The following is an 8881-nucleotide window of genomic DNA, read 5'->3' on the forward strand; positions in this document are numbered from 1 at the left end:
CCTGTGTTTAACCGTGTGATTTGCCTGGAACATCATCTGTTCTGTCAGGATTGGTGCAAATATGTAAAGATGAGATCGAATGGACCAGAAATCATTGCTGGCAGTGCAAAAACTGTTGAAATTATTGCACTGCCTTTAACTGATCAAGTGATCACAGAAGGAAAGTTCGTTGACATACAAGTTATCTGAACCTTGTGTACACATAATTCTGTCTTACCAGCCCATCAACAGGAAAGAACAAAGCAAAGTTATTTATCTCGACAACATTCTGATTCTAAACTTGTGCATTTCAAACTCATTGATTGATGGATATGTACACTACGAAATTGCTGGATGACAGATGTCAAACAAAACATCGAAGGCCCATGTAATCAAACCAAGCCATTTTTCATTACTGTATATGATCACACTGCACAAGCTTCTCCTTCAGTGAGTCTTTGAGCAAGCAAACACAACCAAAATGTGCCCTCTTATTTTAGTTTCAAGCATACACAACCACAAGCCAAACAAAATAGACTGGGCAGACGCACACAAATCGATCCACATAGTATAACACATCAACTTGGTGGATGCATACATACAGAGTCACAAACCACCAATTTTATTCTTGTGAAATATACTCGCAACACACCACACGCAGAAATCAAATACTTGATCCATACTGAAGCTACTGCGGACATGGAGAACAGCAACACCGTCGTCTCAGATTTGGCACCGCACCATCAACTCTATATGCACATATATAGAATACATTGATCATTAACCCCAGATGCAATGCATGAACGAAGGAAGGAAATTAACACGGCTATAGAAGTATATGGTGTACATTACATACCATGACAAATTGTCTTGTTGGGTTACCAGAGAACTGTGCCTCTAAGGAGGCGCTTCTTGTAGTAGGCTGAATGGCGTGGCTCGTAGAGGGATGTGTTGGAGTATAAGTGAATTGTCCATCTTTTTCTTCCAGCTTAAACTTTTAGGTTGAACTGATTGGTGCACGCAACTCAATATGATATCAGAGCCAGAGGTCTCGAGTTCGAATCCTGACGAGAGTGATTAAATAAAATAATTGCAACCTACTTAAATATCCACGTATGCGGTATAAAGGGAGCCTGCACGTGAGAGGGAGTGTTGGAGTATAAGTGAATTGGCCATATTTTCCTATCAGATTAAGCTTTTGGGTTGAACTGGTTGGTGCACGCAACTTAATAGGATTCTGCCACCAATCCTTCTCGTAGTTCACAACTGGCCGGTGGTTGCGTCGATGGCTGACCGCCGGGACGCACTTGAGGGACTAGCAACCCCTGACCTTGATGCTCTCTAGAATGGGCACGGACATCTTGGCCTCGCATATCTCCTCTAGGCTGGGGAGTTCATGCAGTTGGATGTGCTTCAGTTTTGGGAATTCCTTTACAATACCTTCTTCTCTATATTGATGCGTGCCTACATCCCATAGGAAGACCTGCTTGAGATCACCGCAGCGGGCAATGTGGAGGCCGGGTCTCCAAGCTGGGAAGGATGAAGCTTGATACGGGAGGACAAACCTGAGCCTGGGGCAGTTGTACAACTGTATTCTAATTTGTAGTGCTTCGAAACTTCTCTTTGAGTCAAAAATTATTCCTTTGGCCCAAATGCATTTCGCTGCGAGAAGATCGGATGCCCAAATGTTCTCCAGGTATTCAAACTTGTAGCTGCCCCAATCACCGTGATAAGATACAAACACTGCCTGTAATTTTGGGCATCTTTCCACACGATACCATCTATGGTGAAGAAAACTAGGCCCAGCAATTCGGGCGTAAAAGCAAGGATGCATGAATTGTCATGCACATGCAAGGAGCTACCAATAAAGCACCCATAGAAAATAGCTTCAATTCCCTTATCTCTGTTCACGTCGGCGAGGTTGGTACCTTCGCCAACTTCCACATGGAAATTCAAGGGTGGAGCCCAAGTGATCTCATTATCGTAAGCAAGATATCATTGTAGCAGCACGGCTTGGGGATTTCCTCATCCCTGCTTGGCCCTTTAGATTTGCTTTGGTACATGCAGATCCACATAAAGGTTGGGAACAATAATCGTGTATCCTAGAAAGGACTGAATAAACCTTGCACCTCCTGCGACAATATAGTTTCTGTGTTGGATGGAGAGAGGTGACGAATCAGAATAACACGGTCTTGCTTCCTCGCTTCCAAGGGTGTCAATGCATAGCATCTCCAATTTTTTGTCCCGTCCTTCCCACCACAGTATTGCACGAAGCTGCTTGATCATCGTGAATCACTTCATGTGTCTATATGGGTTGTCATCCTTCAATTTGCTGAAAGGGTGTTCCCACCAACTCGATGATTCCATAATTCAATTCATAGTGGGTTATAGCAATTTCCAAATCTGATTTTAGCAACTCAAAGTCCTTTGATGATGCAATTGCTAATTCCCTTAGTGACATCTCTTCGTTTTTCAATGGTAAGACAAACAGATCCATCTAGGCATTAAAAAGAAAAATAAAAGAAAAAAAGATTCTACATAAAAGTTAAGTACTAGCGGGTTAGCAAAATCAATACAAAGATCAAACACAGCAGACTGACTTGTTCCCCTGCAACGGCGCTAAAAAAGCTTGATGACGACAGTTAGCACGCCAAGTCGTGAACCGCAATCGCACGGATCAGTTGTAGCTTTTCCCTTAGAGTACTCCTCCAAGGTTTATCAATCTGTGGAACAAGTGGATTGCTAGCTCTCACTTTATACCAATCTTGCTAACGAAATTGAGTGTATGTATTGTGTAGAGAGACAAACTAAACTAATAACAGAGATTGAGACAATATAGCAAAGGTTAACACAAGATAGGAGATAGAGATAAATATAAGCGTTCCCTCCTAGGATCTAGTTTCACAAGAATATGCATCTATTACACAGATGGGTGCTGCTCTCACTAGCTATCACAGCGGTTACATGCTCGCTCGGCCTTTTCCCCACTGCACACTGTCACTACATAGGGATAATCAATCACCTCGCTCACACACACTATATCGAAACATCCGCAGAGTTAAGCTAATCACCACGATTATCGAAAACTCTACTAAGAACATATGTTGTACAGGATAGAGATCTCACATATGTAAACGAAGTATTGCAACGACATAGACCATGATACATTAATGGACATAAAGAACATGTAGCAGTTACATATCAAGGACCATATCAAGTCTAGGGATGAACAGAGGCTTTACTCCATGATCTTACACATGTTGATGAATAAAGGGGGTAAGGAGCACCTTAAGAACACCCTGACCGAGGACGAAGATGAGGGGAGGCACGAGGGACTCAGGCCGATCGGCTTGAGCCACCCTAGGCCGATTGTCCTAGGGGTTTCCTACCTCCTCTAGAGGTCCCCTTCGATGATGAAGCTCCTGATTAGATTTAAATCCCTATTTCTTCTCTTGTGGCGGCGGCTAGGTCTAAACTCGTCGGGATCCACCTCCTTGTTGGATGTCTTGGGTATTTATAGTTGGCGGCATTGGTTGGGATTCCTTCAAGGCCAAGTATCTGGAAAATAACTGTAGGAACATCGGGGGCAACCACTGGGGTGAAAGGGCGCGACAATCGGGGCTAGAAACAGGCCAGGCCAATCGGCCTAGACCCCTCTGGGCCGATCGGCACACCCTCTATTGGCCTCCAATGCCCGAGGACTTCATACAAAAGATGTAGATCTCGTCGAGCCATGTAATTTTCCCTTTAAAATCGCCCCAATCAGAGTTCAGATGAGCAAGATATGGCTCGTGCAAGTTTCAGCTCCTTCTGCGAGCCTGCAGTTCAATATTCATGTTTGGGCCTGCCAATATCAAAGTTAGGGTCCAATTCCAACTTGTAGAAAAACCTTTCAATTGTGTCATATTTCCTATGATTTTACAATATGGTCCAAAACACAACATATATGTGAATATGGGGTTATTTCAATTGCCAAGTGGCGGGTTAGTACAAGAATATGCCTGAAAACACTAGTTAAATGGCACTAAAAGAGTGGCAATAACAAGCGTCAACACACGTAGATGCTCAGGCCATACTCGTCAGATAGACATAGCTACACCTTCTCCCGCGCAGCGTTCTGGTCCTCGGACTCACGGGCAAAGTGTTCAGTGGCCAGCTCAACGGCATGCCACACAATCAGCTCGACAGCAGCGGGAGGATGACAATGACTCTTCTGATGATGGGAGGAGGATTAGAGGCACCCGTGCAAAGGTGTTTGATGCTTTCCTTAGAAATTTGAGGAATTTTTGAGGGCTTAAGGTAAAGAAGTTGAGGAGTGTTGGGCTTCCAGAGTGGTTTCCACATAGGTGGGCTCATAATGTGGATCCCTACTTATGGACTTTGCTACAGGAGAGTTTTCACGCTTCCTACACTCAGGGTGTCTCTCAGTTGAGCATCCACAAGATGCTTCAATGGACAACATTCTGGATGACCGAGGGTGGTATTCCCATTCTTCCATACTTTGAGTACATCCCCAGTCTTCCAACTCTGCTCAGTGAGTGATCTTGCTATATAGCCGAATGGGTCAGAGTCTTCTATACTACAGTTTACATCGATGCAGATAGACTCACCATCAGATTCATGTTCATGGGAGAGCAGTTTCACCTGTCGAGGACCACCTTGGTTGAGTTTCTTGGGATTCCTCAGGCAGACGTGTCTCTTCATAGACTTTGCTACCTAGGGATAAAGCCTTCTCGCCATGCTCACGACCCGGTTATTTCAGCATATGATCAGATCAGGTCGCTCTTCGTTCAGTCATTCCTGCTAGGCACCCCACGCACTCCTGACTGCTTGACTCCTGAGGCGTACGTTGTTCACAATGCCCACAAGAAGTCACTTCTTTCCAAAGTGGGGAATGCATAGTTGATCAACAGGCCTGCAACAGTGGTTGCTTCTTCACATTATGTTTCTAGGTTTCGTCGTAAACCTAATTGGTTACTTCCAATTACGTAAATCAATAGTTCAAACCGCACTCAAAGGTAGGGCATTTCCCATTGATATAGGAACTTTTGTACCAGAAACAATAGTATCTCCAATTATAGCCCCTCTGGGATGTAAAATATATCTCTTCTCACCATCCCCATAGTGTATGAGACAAATGTATGCATTTCGATTAGGGTCGTATTCTATGGTTACGATTCTACCAGATATGTCTTTTTGATTCCGTCGAACCAGCCCTTTGATATCATTGATATGCTCTTGTGTGAGATCGAGGATGCTATTATGGATGGCATGGGCATGAACCACCAGTAGCCATATGCCCATTGGATCAGCTGGTTCTTGGCCTGTCTTTCAGCTAAGAGGCGTATGCCAGAGTTGGAGAACTCCAAGACGTGCTTCAAGTTCTATCAACCTTCAATGCCAAATAATGCTAGGAGAGGTGCACGGGGGATCCGAAGGGCACAGACACAGCTTGAGGAGCGAACTGTTGTTGAGGGTGCTTTGGATGAGGCCGCTCGAGAGGACGAGTCACTTGCTGCAGCAGAGGCACCTATATCAGCTTACCTTGCCATTGACTCAAAGGAATCCGATGAGGATGAGGACTACAGGCCTACTCCATCATGCTCACGACGATGAGGCAGGGATCTCTCTTCCAGGATAGCGTGTGCCAACACCGGTAGTTCCTACAGTCACAGCAGCACAGGTCACTTAGCCTGATACTCTCACCGCTATACTTCAGTTTTTAGCTCAGGGGTAGCAAGCTAGTGAGGAGACGTAACAGCAGATGTAGGCATAGTTAGCTTGCTAGCAGGAGACCCAGCAGGTAACACTTGAGGCCATTCAGTAGCAGCTCCTTCAGCAATAGGTGATTAACTCATAGATGTTCACTTTCTTTTCTAGCTGCTTGGGATAGTTGTACCATCACACAAGACTTGAGGCTCCTCCAGTTCCTACTTCTCAGCAGCTCTAGCATGACCCTATGGCTCCTTCTCCATTGATTGGTGGATTTGTGTAGACACTCTTGGCTACCTTCCCAGTCTTGCCACTTCTTCAGACAGGGATGTTCTAACTTCCACAGTCGGCGGCATAGCATGACCAGCAACAGCAATCCTTCCTTGAGCAACTTTGGCAGGGTCAGTTCTCCAGTCAGCTTCAGTCGACTCAAGTGCCTGCTCCATTCTCAACAGCACCACTCACCTTTAAGCAGGCACCGCAGCCTTTTCTCACCGGTCCAAGGTCTAGTTCTCCTCTTTCGTCCTTTGTGACACCTTGGTCCGAGGGGGTTGACGTGACCGATCGCGCTATCACTCAGCAGGTTGATATAGAGATGGCTTCAGAGGTTGAGGTGACAGTTTCTCGGGGTGACACCACAGTTTCTACTTCTTCTAACCTGTCACCACAGTTGTCGCTACTTCAGCTCCTACTTCTTCCACTCCAGCTGACCCCGTTCATCCCGAGGGCTCTCCTACAGCTTCGGTCTCGAGCTCCAACAACGATGACGCCGACATCTCGGGCTACATGATGCAGCCCTCTGGAGCACCTGCGACCTCTTCACCATCTTCTCCACCCCAGCAGGACTAGAGATTTTAGGTCTACCTTTTTGGTGCATCATTGCCAAAGGGGGAGATAGAAAGGGGGAGTAGAGATAGGGGGAGCTTGGAGGGAGTGTGTTGTTTCTTTTGTGGATCTTCATGTCTAGACATGTTATTTTGATCTTGTGCTTGTTGGTGTGTTGACATGTCCACTCATGTGTGTGGTTTACTTTCAGTTAATTCTTGTGTGCTTGTTTACCTTCTCTATATCTTGTCATGCATTGATTTTGTTGAAATGTGCTTTAGATTCAAATTCTATATCTCTACTTGTTGTGTTGTCACCTATCACCAAAAAGGGAGAGATTGAAGCACCTAGGCATCATCTAGGCCCTTTTGCACCTTTGATAAGGGTGTGTTTTGGTGATAAATGACAACCAACTACTTGTGACTAACCCGTGTGTTTTGAAGCAAATCAATATTGGTTATCATGTCATGAGTTAAATGGAAAGTGGCCCCTCAATTTGAATTATCAAGCGGGCTAAAGGCTAATGCGACAAGGCTAAGGACCTTTCTATGACTAAGAGTCACAAGGAGATGAGACACTTAGTGTAGTATAGGCTTTGCTAGTTTGTAGCTGTTGGACCGTACTATTAAGAGGGGTTTCAATGTTAGTAGCTTGATCTTGTGAAACTAACCATGAAAATGATGCACACTCAGAATTCTCTAGCACTTGGTAGCTCATTGAACTCAAGGAAGTATTCAAGAAGCGAAGAAATTGATGGAAAACTTAAAAGTGATTGCATTGGATGAGTGAATATGAAAAGGGGACCGTCGGATGTTTTGACATCCTGATTTTTAGATGAATTGGAGCAATTTTTCAAAGGTGAAAAAATAAAGGTCAAACTCAGTTGTTCCGATGGTAGAGCATCGGACGAATATTGCGTAGCACCAGATGTTCCGATGCTATGTCAAGAAGACCGTTGGAGCAAGCATGTTTTCTGTGCAAATTTCCAAAGAGGTTTTGACAAAAATACCTTCAGCACCGGATGTTCCAACGCCTGTCATGTGACCATCAGATCAATGTTTCAGAGCAAGCATATTTTCTTTGAAAACTTCTAAAGAGGTTTTGGCTAGAACCCCTTCAGCACCGAATGATCCGACACTACTCAAGGGACCATCGGAGCATTCACTGGAGCAACTTTTCACTATTGTAATGGTCATATTTTGGAGATGTGAGTGATCAGATGTTCCGACGCCTTGGGGGATGGAGACCATCGGAACATCCAATGTTGTGCTTTTCTGCAAGCAGTTTTTTGACGGCTAGCTGCGGATGCCTAGCCTATATATACCCCTCCCGAGTCATTTGAGCTGCTCTTGACACCGTGAAGACTTCAAGCAGCCCATGTGCAGTTGAGAGTGTGCTAGAGCCGAAAAGTGATTTGTGATTTACAAAATCTCAAGATTAAGGACTCCTCTTAGTGTTGGAGGGTAGCAAGTGTGCATCTATTCATGGTTTAGCTAAGTGCTGATCAAGTGAAGTCATTGAAGCTTGTTACTCTTGGGGGTTGACGTCACCTAGACGGTCTTGATGACCCGGAGGTTCTTGGTGAGTTCTTGGAGATTGTGGGAGCCCTAAGAAGATCTTGTACATGGTGTGAAGCTCACCGTTTCGGAGATTGAGAATGAGCTTTCTTAGTGAAGCACTCTTGTTTTTGTGACTTGAGGGAGCAAAACCCTTAGTGGGTGCTCCAACGTGGATTAGGGGGAGCGTCAACTCCTCGATACCACGGGAAAAAATCTAATTGTCTTGTGTCCTCACTCTTTACATTTCAGCACTTCTTTTGAGCATTTACTTTCTACAATTTACTTGTATTTTTGCTCTTGATCAAGTTGTGTTTTCTTTGTTCATATCTTTCCTAAGAAAATGATGATCATGTTAGTGTGCTCTCCTTGCTAGGTCCTTTGTTTGCTAGTGTGCTTAGTTTCTAGATTTGAACCTTGTAGATTGGGCAACACTAAAAATTTAGACTAAGATTTACTTTTATTGATCTTGAAATTTGAAAAAAATCCCAATTCAACCACCCTTATTGGCTACCGATCCTTACAAGAATTCAGAAACTTCCTCCAAGAGAAAATGTAGTATTTTTTTAGAAAAGGGAATATGTATTAATATTCTAAGAGAAAATGTAGTGTTGCAAGGGAGAAATGCAGATCCTGCAATGAGCTCTTCGATCCATTACTAGTGAATTGAGAGATGCAGATAATAGCTATTTCTGTGGCTTTCAGAAAAATAATATATTCTTGCTATTTACTCTTTGCTTGGAGCATGAGCTAAAGAATAAAGATGGAAGGAAATTTTCTTTAGTAAAAACATAGTCATATGGAATGAA

This window comes from Setaria viridis, chromosome 7 (genome assembly GCF_005286985.2).
Source record: "Setaria viridis chromosome 7, Setaria_viridis_v4.0, whole genome shotgun sequence".
Classification (NCBI taxonomy): Eukaryota; Viridiplantae; Streptophyta; class Magnoliopsida; order Poales; family Poaceae; genus Setaria; species Setaria viridis.